This window comes from Eurosta solidaginis, chromosome 2 (genome assembly GCF_040869045.1).
Source record: "Eurosta solidaginis isolate ZX-2024a chromosome 2, ASM4086904v1, whole genome shotgun sequence".
In the NCBI taxonomy this organism is placed as follows: Eukaryota; Metazoa; Arthropoda; class Insecta; order Diptera; family Tephritidae; genus Eurosta; species Eurosta solidaginis.
The window spans coordinates 271,262,054-271,282,082 of record NC_090320.1 but is presented as its reverse complement, the minus strand read 5'-3'; the positions used below and the strand labels follow the sequence as shown (position 1 = coordinate 271,282,082).

General features: G+C 34.8%; 1 protein-coding gene across 23 annotated transcripts in view; it reads left to right on the top strand.

Moving 5' to 3' along the window:
• Positions 1-20,029, top strand: part of Pvr (PDGF- and VEGF-receptor related) — a 372,948-nt gene that overhangs the window by 199,988 nt on the left and 152,931 nt on the right. The window lies entirely within an intron of this gene.

Sequence of the window (20,029 nt, the reverse complement as noted above, 5' to 3'; positions counted from 1 at the left end):
AAAGGAAGCAGCGACATATAAGAAGATGCAATTTTGAGATGCCAAAGGAATGTAGCAATAAAGGTAGAGGTTGAAAACTGGTTTATACCTACGGGCAGCCCTTTAAGCATTGTTTACGTGTTGCTCAACAAAATTATGTAAAGAAAAAAGTTTACATTTAAAAACAAAACAATAATGGTATAACTACAGTGGGTCGGTAACCAACAACGTCGAAATTTATCATAGGTTTGAAGATTAGGTTAGGATGAGCTGTCCAATCCGTGAGAATCTACATGCTATTATTGTGCGACGAAAGTAAAAATGTGTTTTTTTTTTTCGAAAACAATAAACACACTTACGGAACACAATATTATTATTACGAGCCGGACCCATGCGCATCTTGCGAACCAATATAAAAGTCTCTTATCAAATATCAACAGAAAACAGCTGTTCTATCAATCAGTTAAAACTTACAGCTGCGCTGCCACCTGGCGTATGGTAGCAACTACCGGTAATGCAGTGAAAATATTCACAATAGTGCCATAGTACAAATAGATTTCTTTGTGTGCTAACAATCGTTTATTTTTAACAAATTATTTTAATAAAATATAGCTAAACATAAGCACTACGACCAAAATTGCCCAAAGCTCGCTAATAGCCCGATTCTCCATCTTTACAACCAAAACTTTATAGATTTGGATTCCAAATAAGAGAGAAAAAGGGACCCGTACATAAAAACAGCAATTAGAAATAATATATATGATTATTGTTGTTGAACAATTCAACACTTTTATTCCACTGTGCAACATGTAAAAAGAACTCTAATAACGGCGAATGGCCTTGAGATATCTTGAAGGCAAAGCTTACGTACAAGCAAACAATCAAACATGACATGCAACATGTTGTCAAGGTGACCAATGGTCATAACAAATTTTAGGTTGCTGTGGTGCAACTATAAAAAAAATCCTAAAAAATAGTAAAAGAAGCATTACATACTCGCATGCATACATTTACATACTTGGAACAATTGCTTGCTTACCAAAAAAACCAACGGCAAGCCTGCTCCTATACGTTTGTTGAACGTCGATATCTACAAGCAACGGTCTTGAACGAAGGCTACGTCTAGTTGCAATTGTGTCTGCATATTTTTCCATCAAAGGTTCTGGCAGTCGGCATATTGCCTACGAAATTATCATCTATGTCAATGGGTTTGACTGTTGTCTGCAAAATTTCTTGAACTTATAGTGAGCTGCATGTGTATATATGGATGTGTGTGCATTTCATTTATTATACCCTGTGGTCAAACCAATTATGTACATTTTGCCAAACTAGCTCCCAACTAGTATAAATCTCAAGCTTACTAGGCAGTCAAATCTAAATATGAATCTCTGTAAGTTTTCCGCCTCATGTTATACCTATACTTGTAAATTTATCTATACTTATTAGACTGGGTCGATTTATTAACCGATATCGCGCCATTGATTTTTCGATAGGATTTGGGCTCAGGAAAAAAAGTTCCACTACGCATACCCAAAAAAAATAATTTTCGAGCCTGCGAAATTTCCTTTTTTTGACTTTTTTTCGACTTTGATTTTTAAGGTTTTTTTCATGACCTACTAAAAAAAATTTCACTTGATTGCAAAATTTTCGTGTATACCCTGTCCGACCCAAAAATGTCCGCTAAAACCTTTGGCGATAACAGTTTTTTGAACAAAAAAAAAATATTATATACATATGAACATTTTTTTAGTAGGTCATGAAAAAACCCTTAAAAATCAAAGTCGAAAAAAGGTCAAAGAAATGAAATTTCGCAGGCTCGAAATTTATTTTTTTGGGTATGCGTAGTGGAACTTTTTTCTCCAGAGCCCAAATCCTATCGAAAAATCGATGGCGCGATATCGGTTAACTTTCGTCCACACAAATCGGCCCACTCTAATGTATATGCCTCTAATTTGTTCTTCTCATGGTAATGAAGGGACAATTTTTAGGTTTAAAAGCAATATGTAAAAGTCATTAAAATTGCTACCAATCGAGTAACACGAAGAAAATTATTACATACAAATTTACATACAAAGGTATTTTAATTGTAATTATTTTCTTGCGTTCAGTTGAAGTGCATGACCACTCATTTATAAAAATATTGCTGGTTTAATGCGAAAATTTAAAAGAAACTTTCAGCACGAACGAAGGATCCACGTGCTATTGGCCCAATTCAAATATTCACCATATTCACGCTTATCGCGTAAACATCACTCAAATTCCAATCATACTTTCTTCGCACCTCATACTGATAATTTATTTTTTTAAACGGTTTTATTTAGCTTGTTTAATTGTTGATTCAACTCTATAATATATTTTCTTTTTAAACGAGGCATTGCTTTTAATTTTTTTTTCTGCGCTTTATTTCTTTGGCACAGATCTTTAAGATTTCTTGAAAAAAAATAACTTCAAATCCAGAAAAATATTCGTTGTATTAATACATATACAAATCTACATTTGTTTGCCGTTTGAGTTTATAAACCCGTACCGGCATTGACCATACCCAGTCTTATCTTTCACTATCTTTCACTTTGATTGAAAGGAGTCTGTTTTCTTTAGTTCTTATGTAATTGTGTCACTTCCTCCTAACCTTATTTACTTATCTTATCAAACTGCAGTTGCCGCGCCGTTATATAACGTTTCCAGGGATGCACCTTAACGTTAAGCTAATCGTTTATCAAAAAATTTCCACCGTTTCCGTTGAAACACTTCGAAATATTATCGATAAAGAAATTATCAAGATAAATTGTATCTCGTTTTTAACCGAAACGAAAAGCTTTCGTTAAGGTTAAAAACGTTAACAAAAACGTGATACTTTATGTTTGAATTGTGCTGGCAATGCTATAGCCATGGTGAAGCCGTAAGGTGGTAACAACGAGCGCACATACACACACAAACTCTATGTAATTTGTTTGTGTAATTTGTTGGTGGTAATGTCAAAAATACTCTGAGAAATGTTCGTACTGTCAAAATTCATGAGAAAAGTTGCAATCAGCTTAGCTAATGCTTTCACCTTTAATGACTCCGCCATCAATCAGCTTTGCCAGCATAGTTTGAAATTAATAATCAACATAAACGATTTGATTTCGTTTTGATATGGCAGAAAACGAAACGAAATCATTTCGTTAATTTGACGTTCTTAACGTTAATAAACGAAACGAAATGACTTTGTTTCGTTTATTAACGTTAACTATCGTAACGAAATGATATCGGTTCGTTGGTTAAGCATGCCTGAACGTTTCGTCGATATTAATTTAATTATATGAGAAATACGTCATATGTTTGTATAAAGTTGGTTGTTTATTTTTTGATAAAAAGATAGTCTGATTGATATTACGCGCCTAGGAACAGTGTAAGTCGCTTCTTAACTTTTCGAACGAAATGCATAATTCTCAGTGAGCAATTTATTCGATCGTCGTATTAATTTATTGGCATTGATTCGATATTCGTTCACCTTGGTGTATTAATTGTAATAATTCAGGAAAATAAATTAATCAGACCAAGAACGTATGGTTTGTGACGTTACTCGTGGTGAGTAATCATAAACATTTTTAATTACATGTTAAATAAAACAAGTAAGGAAGGTTAAGTTCGGGTGTAACCGAAAATTACATACTCAGCTGAGAGCTATGGTGACAACATAAGGGAAAATAACCATGTAGGAAAATGAACCGAGGGTAATCCTGGAATGTGTTTGTATAACATGGGTATCAAATGAAAGGTATTAAAGAGTATTTTATGAGGAAGTGGGCCATAGTTTTATAGGTGGACGTCATTTAGGGATATCGCCATAAAGGTGGATCAGGGTTGACTCTAGAATTTGTTTGTACGATATGGGTATCAAATGAAAGTTGTTAATGAGTATTTTAAAAGGGAGTGATCCTTAGTTCCATAGGTGGACGCCGTTTCGAGATATCGCCATAAAGGTGGGCCAGGGCCGACCCTAGAAGTTGTTGGTAAGATGTGGGTATCAAATGAAAGGGGTTAATGAACATTTTAAAATGGAGTGGGCCTTAGTTCTATAGATGGACGCCTTTTCGGGATATCGGCATAAAAGTGGACCAGGAGTGACTCTAGAATGCGTTTATACAATATGGGTATCAAACGAAAGGTGTTAATGAGTATTTTAAAAGGGCGTGGGTCTTAGTTCTATAGGTGGTCGCCTTTTCGAGATATTGCCATAAAGGTGGACCAGGGGTGACTCTAGACTCTGTTTGTACCAAATTGTATCAAATGAAAGATGTTAATGATAAAAGGGAGTGGGCCTTAATTCTATAGGTGGTCGCCTTTTCGAGCTATCGCCATAAAGGTGGACCAAGGGTGACTCTAGAATATGTTTGCACGATATGGGTATCAAATGAAAAGTGTTAATGAGCATTTTAAAAGGGCGTGGCGCTTAGTTCTATAGGTGGACGCCTTTTCGATATATCGCCATAAAGGTGGACCAGGGGTGACTCTAGAATGTGTTTGTACGATATGGGTATCAAATTAAAGGTATTAATGAGGCTTTTAAAAGGGAGTGGTGGTAGTTGTATATGTGAAGGCGTTTTCCAGATATCGACCAAAATGTGGGCCAGGGTGACCCAGAACATCATCTGTTGGATACCGCTAATTTACTTATATATATAATACCACGAACAGTATTCCTACCAAGATTTCAAGAGTTTTTTGTTTCGCCCTGCAGATTTTTTTCATTTCATTCTACTTAATATGGTAGGTGTCACAACCATTTTACAAAGTTTTTTTCTAAAGTTATATTTTGTGTCAATAAACCAATCCAAATACCATGTTTCATCCCTTTTTTGGTATTTGGTATAGAATTATGGCATTTTTTTCGTTTTTGGCAATTTTCGATATCGAAAAAGTGGGCGTGGTCATAGTTCGATTTCGGCCATTTTTTATACCAATACAAAGTGAGTTCAGATGAGTACGTGAACTGAGTTTCGTAAAGATATATCGATTTTTGCTCAAGTTATCGTGTTAACGGCCGAGCCGAAGGACAGACGGTCGACTGTGTATAAAAACTGGGCGTGGCTTCAACCGATTTCGCCCATTTTCACAGAAAACAGTTATCGTCATAGAATCTATGCCCCTACCAAATTTCACGAGGATTGGTTAATTTTTGTTCGACTTATGGCATTAAAAGTATTCTAGACAAATTAAATGAAAAAGGGCGGAGCCACGCCCATTTTGAAATTTTCTTTTATTTTTGCATTTTGTTGCACCATGTCATTACTGGAGTTGAATGTTGACATAATTTACTTATATACTGTAAAGATATTAAATTTTTTGTTAAAATTTGACTTTAAAAAAAAAATTTTTTAAAAGTGGCCGTGGTCGTTCTCCGATTTTGCTAATTTTTATTAAGCATACATATAGTAATAGGGGTAACGTTCCTCCCAAATTTCATCATGATATCTTCAACGACTGCCAAATTACAGCTTGCAAAACTTTTAAATTACCTTCTTTTAAAAGTGGGCGGTGCCATGCCCATTGTCCAATATTTTACTAATTTTCTATTCTGCGTCATCAGTTCAACTCACCTACCAAGTTTCATCGCTTTATCCGTCTTTAGTAATGAATTATCTCACTTTTTCGGTTTTTCGAAATTTTCGATATCGAAAAAGTGGGGGTGGTTATAGTCCGATATTGTTCATTTTAAATAGCGATCTGAGATGAGTGCTCAGGAACCTACATACCAAATTTCATTAAGATACCTCAAAATTTACTCAAGTTATCGTGTTAACGGACAGACGGACGGACGGACGGACGGACATGGCTCAATCAAATTTTTTTTCGATCCTGATGATTTTGATATATGGAAGTCTATATCTATCTCTATTCCTTTATACCTGTACAACCAACCGTTATCCAATCAAAGTTAATATACCCTGTGAGCTCTGCTCAACTGAGTATAAAAACGATTTTTAATGTGTAAACATCTTTGTACGCGGTATGGGAGAATCCTGAGCAAAGGCGTAAGGCAACTGTAGCGTAATGTGAGAACAAGGTACATACTTGGTAGAGTTGATGTGAGCGAGATCACCTTTAATTTAAAGCCGGAGTCATAGTGTACCTATACCAAGTGTGTTCACTAAGCGATAAACGTCAAAACTACAAACAGCCTCGCTCACCTGATGGAAATCTCAGGTCTAGAGTCGCATTTTTGGTCTCAACGACAACATTTTTGACTACCAATCGTATCGACTTTTTCAATTTTTCAATCATTCGGCGCACTCGGTAATGGTATCCATTTTGAATTCGCTGTCATTCCGAATCCAGCGAGTGCCTGTCAGAATGCTTGACAGATAAGTCAACACACTTGTACTTGTACACTATGGCCGGAGTCGTTGGTGCCGTATGTCGTATCGCTGTATCCGTATCCCTAACGTAATCAGCTGTTTTTCGTTACGACGGTTAACCAAAACCCAATTGGTTGGCTACGATACGGTTACGACCTTAGCGGCACCAATAATCGATTGCATTGATTCTCATAAGATTGGTCGAATCAGCTGTTAAAAGGTTACCGATACGGTTACTGATAAAGCACCAATGTCTCCAGCTTAAGGCAAGCACACCTCTTACATACATATAAATTAAATTCTCTGAGCACATGACAAATTTTATGCAGGAAAGAATATATACACCTCTGTTTTGTTGGTGGTGTGATGGTAGGACTGAATTAATTGTGTTGTTAGTGTAGAAATGAGATAAACTGAATTAAGCAAGGAAACAAATACAAGCAGGATAGCCTAGTGTTTAAGACAACTGCAGTTTCACCGTGTGATTCGCGGTTCGAATCCAGGTGAAACTCTTGATAACATTACGAAATCGCCTGATGATGATTACGTGGTGGTTTTCGAAATGGTACAATCGCAATATGGCAGTAAATGTTTCGTTCTCTCTTTTCAGTTTCTCTTAAAAAAACATAATAATTTAATATTCAATTATTATGAGCCAGTGTTGCTCATGTATTCTTAATAATAAGTATAAATTGAACACACCATTAAAACAAACAAACATAAACTTAAAAATATGACGCTAAATAATAAAATAAAAGCTTGAGAACCAAGTGCTCGTGAAGTTCGATGTGTAAACATATAGGTGTAAGTCTAGGAAACTAATGTTTTTAAGTTCTCTACAGTTCGCCCAGGGGTTGACGTTAAGCCACAACAGAGCTAACTTTATCAGAAAAAAGTAGTTTCGAGCTTTTTGAGAAGACTTCGTCGGCATCTTATCAGCAACAACCACTATCGGCAACATATTGTTTTATTATCGGTTTATTATTGATATCGAATTATTATCGTCGAGTTTCCGATTTCTTCTCAGCTTTCTATTGATTTGTTATCATGTTGTTTGTTATCTTCTTCTTTGTTTTTAATTGGCTTGTTATCAATTGTTTACACATGTGCTATCGATCTTATATTGAAGTTTTATCTATATATATTTTACAACAAACCGATAAGTCGTCGTAAGCAAATCGATAACATAACGATGAAAAATTGGTAACACCCAGATAAGAAATCGATATATTTTCGATTACGAATCGATACATTTTTGGTAACAGAATACCGTAAAACGGAAATAGATCTCAGAGGACTTTTTTGTATGTAGGCTATTATGGATCCATGTATTGAAATTAAAAAACCAGGTTTTTGAAAATTTTTCACTTGGAAATAAATCTCCTCAGTAAGCGAAAAATATAAAATTTACGTCTTTAATTGATCAAGAAGCGGTGAAATGTAGACTGAAACTAGTTTTATCGGCGTCCTAAATTTTAGAATAAAAAGAAAATACAGTTTCCTTAAATATATTACGAAAATTTATCGACGAATGTTGGGTTTTATTTATCATGTATCCCGTATTTACCTTAAGGACAAGGCTTATTTAAAAATTTTAACCTTATATAAGCCTTATTAATATGGGCAAGAGGCTTATGCCATCAAACCTTAGTTCTATGAGGATTATTAGTTGTATGGGGTGTTCCTTATAATATTCTTTATTTTTCTATACTTATGCCATCAGACCTACCTGCGGAACAGTGATGTATCGAAACTGCTTATATTCGCAACGGTATAACTGCTAACATAATTTTTTCTCGGGTGCTACATATATGTATGTTAGGGTGCGTCGATTTGTATGGACGAAAGTTAACCGATATCGCGCCATCGATTTTTCGATAGGATTTGGGCTCAGGAAAAAAAGTAATTCTCGAGAATGCGAAATTTAATTTTTTGTTGATTTTTTTCGACTTTGATTTTTAAGTTTTTTTCATGACCTACTAAAAAAATGTTCATATGTATACATGTATGTAACAGTTTTTTGAAAAAAATAAAATAAAATTTTACTTTGTATAAATTAATCGGGGAATGCCCGTATTGCTTTAAATGTATGAACATTTATTTCAAGCAGTTTTTAATTTTATAATTTATTTAATAATTTGGGAAAAATTTAAACAACGTGACATCAGGACGGACAAGGCGAAAGCTGTTTCGATTATACCTTGTAAATCTCTTCAAAGCCTTTTCTCCCGGGAGTGGGAGTCGAACCCGCACTCCTACGATAGTTGAAATGGTTACAAACGCATTCAGCTACGTCATGCCTTAGTTGTTGGCACTCCCGGGAGAAAAGGCTTTGAAGAGATTTACAAGGTATAATCGAAACAGCTATATTTCCCAAATTATTACAAAAAAAATTTTACAATCAAATGAAAATTTTTTAGTAGGTCATGAAAATCAAAGTCGAAAAAAATATAAAAAAAATTAAATTTCGCATTCTCGAAAATTATTTTTTGGGTATGCGTAGTGGAACTTTTTTTCCTGAGCCCAAATCCTATCGAGAATCGATGGCGCGATATCGGTTAATAAATCGATCTTGTCTAATGTATGTATGTATATGGAAAATGTTTTTGCACATTTTTAATTGTTTTGTATGTAAAAATAACTTGCATTCAAGCTTTAAGCTCATGTTTCTTTAATTATACTACACATATACATATGTGTGTGTGCATTGTATGTTTGAAATAAATAATGATATTTGATTTTATTATTTTTTATTTCCTTTTGAAAAATGTGCCATTGACATTGGCAGTTTTGCGGTTTTGTCACTTCGAGTGTTGCTATATTTGATGTGCATGACTACATAGCAATTTTATAAGTAAATTAATTTCTTTTCTCGAAAAGAGTCTAACTAGAAATTGAAGAAAAAAAAACGTATCAAATAAGAGCTGGTTCAAACAGTTCTGCAAATTAAACAAGTAATTCAAGGTTCGAATCGAGCTCAAGGCCAGAACAATAATTTTTTTTCTAATGATAATTATTGTTATTTTTTAATTTTTCTAAATTTGAAAAATTGTATTTTGTTTTTGGAATAGTAAGTAGAAAATGTTTCAGACAACCTGCCATAGCTGCGCAGATAGATCCATTTCGAAGGGTGCTAAGCCTTCATCATCACCCTTCGAAATGGATCTATCTGCGCAGCTATGGCAGGTTGTCTGAAACATTTTCTACTTACTATTCCAAAAACAGAATACAATTTTTCAAATTTAGAAAAATTAAAAAATAACAATAATTATCATTAGAAAAAAATTATTGTTCTGGCCTTGAGCTCGATTCGAACCTTGAATGATTTATCAATAGGCCGATAAAAACAAAAACAATTATTAAACAAGTAAAGTAGACCAAGCTCGGGCGAAACCGAACATTATATACCCAGCTGCGTGGTTTCATACATATGTAGGGGAAACATTTAAGAAGAAATATCGAGAACTTTAAATAATATGAAAGCTGTATCAAACTTCTTATACATACATCCGCAAATATCGTATTCGGTGCGAAGTTATGAGTCATAGATAGACATTTTTTGAAAATTTTGATCAAAAAATGTTTAAATATCATACCCCAAGATGATTAAAAACGTTTAAATTTAAAAGCATGTTCTGTTCGAAAATAAATGTATCGTCAGGGGAAAAATGTTCATTAAATTTGATTATTCTGGAATAATCATTTATGATTTATATTTCTAAATATTTTATATTTATTTATGTTATCATATTTTATATGATTAGAGGATCGAACTTTCCTGTTTTGGAATTAGCATTTGTTAAATTTTCACAAACATTTTCTGATCATATTTAATACTACTTTATGATCGTAATTCGTTTTTAATATTATTTTGATCACATTTGATATAATTTTATATTCACAATGAATAACTTTTTAAGATCAATTCTTAATCTTTTTTCTACTACTTTTTGTGTTCTTATTTTAATCATATTGGGTAACAATTTATAAACGCCGTAAACTATTTTTAATGAAGATTTTTTGAAACATTCTAAGACACATTTGTATCTACTTTTCTGATCATATTTAGAATAATTTTATGATCATCATATATGGCTATTAATAGTAGAATTTTAAAATATATTCCGTGTTTTTTGATGATATTGGGAATTGTTTTGTGATTGCTAAAATGATTTCTGCTTATCCTTTTTAGAAGTAAAAACTCAAAATTTTGCGTTGTATGTAATTTAAAATGTTTAGTTATATTTACAGATATCAAGGTTATTGCTGTACATTATACTTATATACTAATTCTATTCATTCATAAATTTATAGAAAAATTAACAAATATTAATAATTAATATAAAATATTCGCAACAATTTTAAATGTATTAAATTCCAATGAAGGATAATAATAAATGTAAGTAATTATATTCAGTATTTTATTAATTTTTTAAAACAAGTTTCTCTCCGTCTTTTTCCTTTTTAGCAAACTCCATTCATGTCCTTCTCATCCTTTTGAAATTTTAAATGGCAAATGTCTGTAAATGGAGACAAACATTTTGCATTATTAACTGACTTAATGCCCCTTAATATAATATAATAATATTTAAATAACGAAAACACTACAATCTTAGTTTTAATCTATCTATCTTCTATATATGTATATAAAATTCAAATTATGTATGTAGGTATAGATCGAGTTGCATCCTAAACGGATCGACCGATCACAACCAAATTTGCACAACCCACTAGAAATCTTCCAAGGATGGTCATAGGCTAAAAATAATATCGATTTATAAAAGGGGCGTGGCACCTACCATAAAAATTTAATGTTTGATACAGCATAACTCTGGAAGTATTCATGCAAGAACATTGAAATCCAGTAAAGAGTTAAATTGGATCAATCCCTAACACCACTAAGAAAATAAGGGGTGAGTAAGAAGGGGCGTGCTGCCTCCAATACTAATATAATAATGAAAATTGGTAAGGAGCTATGTGACGTTAAGTCCTAACAGCACCAGTAATATATGGAATTGAAATAAAAACAAGACAAATGGGACTTTCAGAACTATGGCTGCCTTAAAAACTTAGGTTATTTCAACACGTAAAGATTGATTGCAGAGTTGGTATGGTAGTATTCTTTTATGTTATCTTTAGGGTTGGTATTTTTGGATATGCCTGGAGGAACCGGAAAAAAATCATTTCTGTTTAATTTGATATGAATTGATGTAAGAGCAAAAAGAGAAATCACTATGGCATTTGCTTTCTCAGATACCGCGGATAATCTTTGTATTTAAATGACCACTGTCTGCAAACATCTGATACACCGATATGCAATATAAGTAAAGGGTCAGGCCAAAGTGAGGGTATGCGATGTGTGCACCATAACTCATAACCAGTCGGTGGAAGTTTTATACCCAATCCTTAAGAATTTAAGGTGTAATGATCATCCAAAAGGTGGTGCATTCCTGTTACTTGCTGGAACAGCCGCAGTTGAAGTAAGTAGTGCTTTTTCGTCTGTAAACGGCTTTACGTACAAACATTTACTCTCTTTAGAAATACGAGAGGGCATTTTGGCGGAAACACTTCAGCAGCAGCTTTTGCTAAACAACTTCCTGCAAGTTTTTGAGAAATTATGACATCACCTGAAGCTTTAATAGCTAATGTTTCTTCCAAACATTGAATCTATCTTTACAAACTATAAATGGTTTTGAGAAAAGGCATTTTAAAAACATTAAAATGAGGATGTTAATATCACTAGAACCAAGACAACTTATCACTCTATTAACACAGTCGTGGAAGAGTCCCAAGCTGTTCATATCCGATTGAGTTTATTTTTTTTTTTTATTATTTTGAGCCATCAGAAATTTCTCCTCATCGATTGATCCTTAAAAAAGGGCCCATTATATCATAATATTTATGCTTCGTTGTGTCTGCAGATACGTACAAACTGATTGTCGTTCTCTAAATCATTATTAAAAAGAAGTAAACCTTCTTTAGTTGTGCATGGCAGGTTACTCAGCTTTCTGTTGTACGTACATAATGATAAGTTTTGGTGTCTCCTATTCTCTAGTTTTACTGAAATTACTTTTGCTAATTTTTTAATAGTTTTTTGGCAGTTTTAAACCATTTCATACAATTTATCTATTTTTTTATTACTGGCCTCAACTAGGTTTTTTATTGCCTTCATTTCCTATAGCATCTCAATTTATTTATTTTGAGGACAACTGACTTGCTGTTCTTTTTCTCGTTAAAATTGTCTGGGCAATTCTTGTTCTATGAGACGGTGATATGAAAAAAAAATTTCAAACAAAAATTTATTCAAATGTATGGGAATTTTTTTCACTTCATCGTACCAAAGAATCAGAATTGGCGTCCGGTTTATTGGCACGTTTCGATAATTCCCAACTAGTTAAAAAATCGATAGTTAAGAACAAGTGTAAAAATTTAGTTAGTTTCTTTGCTGGTACTATTTGGAACGAAATTCTAGTAGAATTTTATACCCTCTTTCTATATTTCGGAGCTACTCCATAAATATCTGTATTGGAAATACCAACTCCCTTTTTAAGATAAAAATGTTGAATTTTTTAGATCTTGTAACTTCGTCATACGAACGACAAGTCCCCTCGGGAGCACATATACACATATGGTCATTAAAATAGGTACCCTGTACTTTTAAATCGATTTCCTTTCGCAGCTCGCGTAAGTTTAAGGGCATTTTTGAAACTTAACTTTTTTCACATGTGGCAACTTTGCTTCACTGAACTCCCGTTATAATAAATTGCGTTATAAGCTTCATAGAGCCGTTTGTTTTCATAAAGTGTAATTTAAGGCAAGGTGCACACGAGTTACGCGTCACACACGCGTATTAGACGCTGAAGGCGAAATATGTACGTTTTGATGTCGAACACATGTACTTGAATGGAGAGCTGCACACGAGGCGTAAGCTGCGTGAAAGCGACAAAGCATCAAAGCTTCATGTAGCTAAGCGTACAGCAATGTTGGTCGCTGAGCAAACGTACGCTTGAAAAACAGGAAGAACAAGACGTTTGTTTAGATTTTTTGTATGCAAATTTGTGCAATTAGTTAGAAAATTTAATTTTGGTTATTAAAAGTGCGTGAAAGGTATATTACCAAAGCGAAAAAGTGTATTCAACACCATAAAAGCTTGGTTAGACATTGTTGAAGCAATTAAAGGCTAAAAAGTGTTGGAAACTATAAATCACTTTTTTCTCTAGTCCGCGGTGGTGCAAAGTTGCCTTTCATAATTTACAAAGGCACGGGGATGCAAACAACTTTTAATACCTATTTTCCTTTTGTTTCGGGGACGGACATACCTGAAGAAATTTAATTTCTTATTTTTTTCAATAATTGTTTGCTTTTTGTAGCGACTCTTGAAAGTAGCTTCGTGTGCAGATCTTGAGGCGTAGAGAAATCGTAACTACATGTCATATCTTATACGCGTCTATGAAGCTACGCCTCGTGTGCATCTTGCCTAACTTGGCCACTAAAATAGGTACTTTGCGTATAACTTTTGCTTTTAACTAAGTAAGCGGGAAATATTGAATGTGATGTTCAATAAAGAAAAATAAAGAAAACTCAGTGTACAATTCTTTAAATGATGGGTCGTGCTCGGCATTGTAGTCTTGAGGGGCGAAGAAGGTTGAGAACAAGCTTCGAAAACAGAATAAATCTTATAAATTTATCGCTGAATCACTAGGAAGTTCTAAAAATTGTGTTGTAAATGCCCTTAAGCCCATAAAATCGACGGAAGGAAGAGGTGGTAAAAAGAAAACTAGTCTCACTACTGACAATTTAATTGTAACTCTTGCCAAGCGGAACCCTTTTATGTCGTCAAAGGTTATTGTAGCAGAAATGAATAATGCAAAATCAGCAAGAACCGTACGCCGTCGATTGTGCAACAGAAACTTACCAGGCAGAGCAGTTCGAAAAGTGCCTTTGTTGCGAATCTTTTGCTCAAGAGCACAGCACATGGTGTGGATTAGAGGGTATTAAAAAATGGTATAATATTCTTTGGAACGATGAAACAAAAATAAATTTATTCGGAAACGAAAGCCAACGAATTCTCAGCGCGATACACGAAAAAAACAGTTAGGCACGGTGGCGGCAACATACATAATGATTTTGGCTTGCTTCTCTTAGTACAGGGTAGGCCCTATCCACATAATCTCGGATACAATGAATAAGTTTATGTACAAGAATATACTATAAGATGTGATGTTGCCCTTTACTGAAGAAAACGTGCCACTTCGATGGCTTTTATGCAACACTCCTCAAGGCTTGTACGAGACTGGTTTTCCCAAAATAATGTACATAAGCGTTCTGGATTGGCCAAGCCAGTCACCGGATTTAAATCCTATTGAAAACCTTTGGGGAGACTTAAAGAAGCGAACCGGGAAAGGAGCACTCAAAACAAGACGGAGTTATGGTAAAAAGTTAAAGAATTGGGGTATTCCACCCCCATAGAGACATGCCGCAGGATTATCAGCTCTATGCCGAACCGAATGCAAAAAGTCATTGATAATAACGGTGGACACAGTGGTTATTGATCAAGCTTGAAGGCTGAAAACATATTTTTAAAATAAATTCATTAAGAATTTTTATTATATCGGCCTACTGATTTGTAAGATCACGGGTTTGAATCGAGCTCAAGGCCTAACAATTAATTATTTTATCATTATTATTGTTATGATAAATTTTTTTTTAATTGAAAAAATTATTAAATTAGAATAGAAGAAAAAAAATTTTAGACAACTGCCAAAGCTCGTTGTATGGATCCATTTCGGGAACTGCTAAATTCTTTCATCGGCAACGTTTAGGCGCCGCAGCTATAACCATTCAGCCATTACAGCGGTTTTTTTGTTTGTCTTCATTATTCCTACTTATATTCTGGTTCTTGCCAATTGATATTCACAGCACTACGATATCTTCTTTCTTTCTTCTATTTTAATTTAATAATTTTTTCAACTAAGAAAAAATTTATTATAACAATAGCCGTGTTTTTTTTTTTACACGCGTATATGTTTCGTTTGCGCGTGAAAAAAACGCCTATCCTCGCTTAGATAATGCTTAGGAGACCCATCTAGCGGCAGTGGTTAAACAACTAGTTACAGACAGGGTGTACTGAAAAGCGGAGACACAACCCTCTGTTGTATTTCTGTGTATAACATATAGCTGAATCAGTTGTGATAAATAGTGGACGCGCATAGAATACATAGAACTAGTGCAGAGGGTGAAACATAGACACATATTTCAGTTACATCTGAGTATAATGCGTACTGAAATTCAGTAGTGCTCATTTTATGCGGAGCAATTTCAGAGGTGTATTTAAAGTTCGTCGCTTAGCAGTCCATATAAAGCTTAAGCGTAAACGTATATAGATGTGAAAAAAAAAAAACAGATATTATTAGGCCTTGAGCTCGGTTCAATCCCGCGATCTTAATTTCATTAAGATTTGTAAAACTTTTATTAAAACTACTTATATAGTACTTATTTTAAAGCGGAGTCATTGGTGCCGTTTGTCGTATCGCTAACGTAACCCTATACGATACATTGTGATCGATTAATGGTGCCTTAACCTAAAAATCCTGAAAATTTCATAAAAACATTCCACAAAAAATAAGTATCTTACTCATAACGTATCCAAAACAATAAACAAAATCTACAAAAAGTTATTAAATTCACCAACTCAAATATTTTTAGGTTATGGATATGGCGAGAAACCAAAAACCAACTGGTTGGCTAAGATACGGTTACGACCTTAGCGTTACGATATGGCACCAATAATCGATTACATTGATTCCCATATGGTTGGTCGAATCAGCTGTTATAATGTTACCGATACGGTTACCGATAATGCACCACTGTCTGCAGCTTTAATGGCCACATGAAAATATCATTTTTCTTTATATTGACAATAGTGTAAACTTCAAAATATTTTTGAGTTATATGTTACTATTCGCTTAAAAAATAATGAGTTATTAGTACTCACATGAGAGTACCTATTTTCATGACCATATGTGTATATTATTCCAAATTATTATTATCATTAATTAAACAAGTAAGGAAGGTTAAGTTGGTGTAACCGAACATTATATACTCAGTTGAGAGCTATGGTGACAACATAAGGGAAAATCACCATGTAGTAAAAAGAAGCTAGGGTAACCCTGGAATGTGTTTTTATGACATGTGTATCAAATGAAAGGTATTAAAGAGTATTTTATGAGGGAGTGGGCCATAGTTCTATAGGTGGTCGCCATTTAGGGATATCCCCATAAAGGTGGATTAGGGTTGACTCTAGAATTTGTTTGTACGATATGGGTATCAAATGAAAGGTGTTAATGAGTATTTTAAAAGGAAGTGATCCTTAGTTCCATAGGTGGACGCCGGTTCGAGATATCGCCATAAAGGTGGACCAGGGGTGACCCTAGAATTTGTTTGTACGATATGGGTATCAAATGAAAGGGGTTAATGAACATTTTAAAAGGGAGTGGGCCTTAGTTTTATAGGTGGACGCCTTTTCGAGATATCGCCATAAAGGTGGACCAGGGGTGACTGTAGAAAACGTTTGTACAATATGGGTATCAAACGAAAGGTGATAATGAGTATTTTAAAAGGGAGTGGGCCTTAGTTCTATAGGTGGACGCCTTTTCGAGATATCGCCATTAAGGTGGACCAGGGGTGACTCTAGAATGTGTTTGTACGATATGGGTATCAAATTAAAGGTATTAATGAGGGTTTTAAAAGGGGGTGGTGGTAGTTGTATAGGTGGTCGCCTTTTCGAGATTTCGGCATACCGGTGGACCAGGGGTGACTGTAGAAAGCGTTTGTACGATATGGGTATAAAATGAAAGGGGTTAATGAACATTTTAAAAGGGAGTGGGCCTTAGTTTTATAGGTGGACGCCTTTTCGAGATATCGCCATAAAGGTGGACCAGGGGTGACTCTAGAATGCGTTTGTTTAATATGGGTATCAAACGAAAGGTGCTAATGAGTATTTCAAAAGGGCGTGGGGTATGTGTATCAAATGAAAGGGGTTAATGAACATTTTAAAAGGGAGTGAGCCTTAGTTCTATAGGTGGACGCCTTTTCGAGATATCGCCATAAAGGTGGACCAGGGGTGACTGTAGAAAACGTTTGTACAATATGGGTATCAAACGAAAGGTGATAATGAGTATTTTAAAAGGGAGTGGGCCTTAGTTCTATAGGTGGACGCCTTTTCGAGATATCGCCATAAAGGTGGACCAGGGGTGACTCTAGAATGTGTTTGTACGATATGGGTATCAAATTAAAGGTATTAATGAGGGTTTTAAAAGGGGGTGGTGGTAGTTGTATAGGTGGTCGCCTTTTCGAGATTTCGGCATAAAGGTGGACCAGGGGTGACTCTAGAATGCGTTTGTACAATATGGGTATCAAACGAAAGGTGTTAATGAGTATTTCAAAAGGGCGTGGGGTATGGGTATCAAATGAAAGGGGTTAATGAACATTTTAAAAGGGAGTGGTCCTTAGTTCTATAGGTGGACGCCTTTTCGAGATATCGCCATAAAGGTGGATCAGGGGTGACTCTAGAATGTGTTTGTACGATATGGGTATCAAATTAAAGGTATTAGTGAGGGTTTTAAAAGGGAGTGGTGGTAGTTGTATAGGTGGTCGCCTTTTCGAGATATCGGCATAAAGGTGGACGAGGGGTGACTCTAGAATGCGTCTGTATAATATGGGTATCAAACGAAAGGTGTTAATGAGTATTTTATAAGGGAGTGGGCCTTAGTTCTATAGGTGGACGCCTTTTCGAGATATCGCCATAAAGGTGGCCCATGGGTGACTTTAGAATGTGTTTTAGGATATGGGTATCAAGGTAAAGGTATTAATGAGGGTTTTAGAAGGGAGTGGTGGTAGTTGTATAGGTGGTCGCCTTTTCGAGATATCTGCATAAAGGTGGAACAGGGATGACTCTAGAATTTGTTTGTACGATATGGGTATCAAATGAAAGGTGTTAATGAGTATTTTAAAAGGGAGTGATCGTTAGTTCCATAGGTGGATGCCGTTTCGAGATATCGCCATAAAGGTGGACCAGGGGTGACCCTAGAATTTTTTTGTACGATATGGGTATCAAATGAAAAAAGTTAATGAGCATTTTAAAAGGAAGTGGGCCTTAGTTCTATAGGTGGACTCCTTTTCGAAATATCGCCATAAAGGTGGACCAGGGGTGACTCTAGAATGCTTTTATACAATATGGGTATCAAACGAGAGGTGTTAATGAGTATTTCAAAAGAGCGTGGGGCTTAGTTCTATAGGTGGACACCTTTTCGAGATATCGCCATAAAGGTGGACCAGGGGTGACTCTAGAATGTGTTTGTACGATATGGGTCTCAAATTAAAGGTATTAGTGAGGCTTTTAAAAGGGAGTGGTGGTAGTTGTATATGTGAAGGCGTTTTCCAGATATCGACCAATATGTGGACCAGGGTGACCCAGAACATCATCTGTTGGATACCGCTAATTTATTTATATATATAATACCACGAACAGTATTCCTGCCAAGATTTCAAGGGTTTTTTATTTCGCCCAGCAGAACTTTTTCATTTCATTCTACTTAATATGGTAGGTGTCACACTCATTTTACAAAGTTTTTTTTCTAAAGTTATATTTTGCGTCAATAAACTAATCCAAATACCATGCTTCATCCCATTTTTCGTATTTGATATAGAATTATGGCATTTTTTTCGTTTTTGGTAATTTTCGATATCGAAAAAGTGGGCGTGGTCATAGTCGGATTTCGGCCATTTTTTATACCAATACAAAGTGATTTCAGATAAGTACGTGGACTGAGTTTAGTATATATATATCGATTTTTGCACAATTTATCGTGTTAACGGCCGAGCGGAAGGACAGACGGTCGACTGTGTATGGCGTGGGCGTGGCTTCAACCGATTTCGTCCTTTTTCACAGAAAACAGTTATCGTCCCAGAATCTAAGCCTCTACCAAATTTCACAAGGATTGGTAATGTTTTGTTCGACATATGGGTTTAAAAGTATCCTAGACAAATTAAATGAAAAAGGGCGGAGCCACACCTATTTTGAAATTTTCTTTTATTTTTGCATTTTGTTGCACCATATCATTACTGAAGTTGAATGTTGACATAATTTACTTATATACTGTAAAGATATTAAATTTTTTAATTTATTTAATAATTTGGGAAAAATTTAAACAACGTGACATCAGGACGGACAAGGCGACAGCTGTTTCGATTATACCTTGTAAATCTCTTCAAAGCCTTTTCTCCCGGGAGTGGGAGTCGAACTCGCACCCCTACGATAGTTGAGATGGTTAAATTTTTCCCAAATTATTAAATAAATTATAAAATTAAAAAATTGCTTCAAATAAAAAATGTTTTCATACATTTAAAAAAAGCAATATGGGCAATCCCCGATTATTAAAAATCATTAAATTTTTTGTTAAAATTTGACTTAAAAAAAAATTTTTTTTTTTAAGTGGGCGTGGTCGTTCTCCGATTTTGCTAATTTTTATTAAGCATACATATAGTAATAGGAGTAACGTTCCTGCCAAATTTCATCATGATATCTTCAACGGCTGCCAAATTACAGCTTGCAAAAGTTCTAAATTACCTTCTTTTAAAAGTGGGCGATGCCACGCCCATTGTCCAAAAGTTTACTAATTTTCTATTCAGCGTCATCAGTTCAACTCACC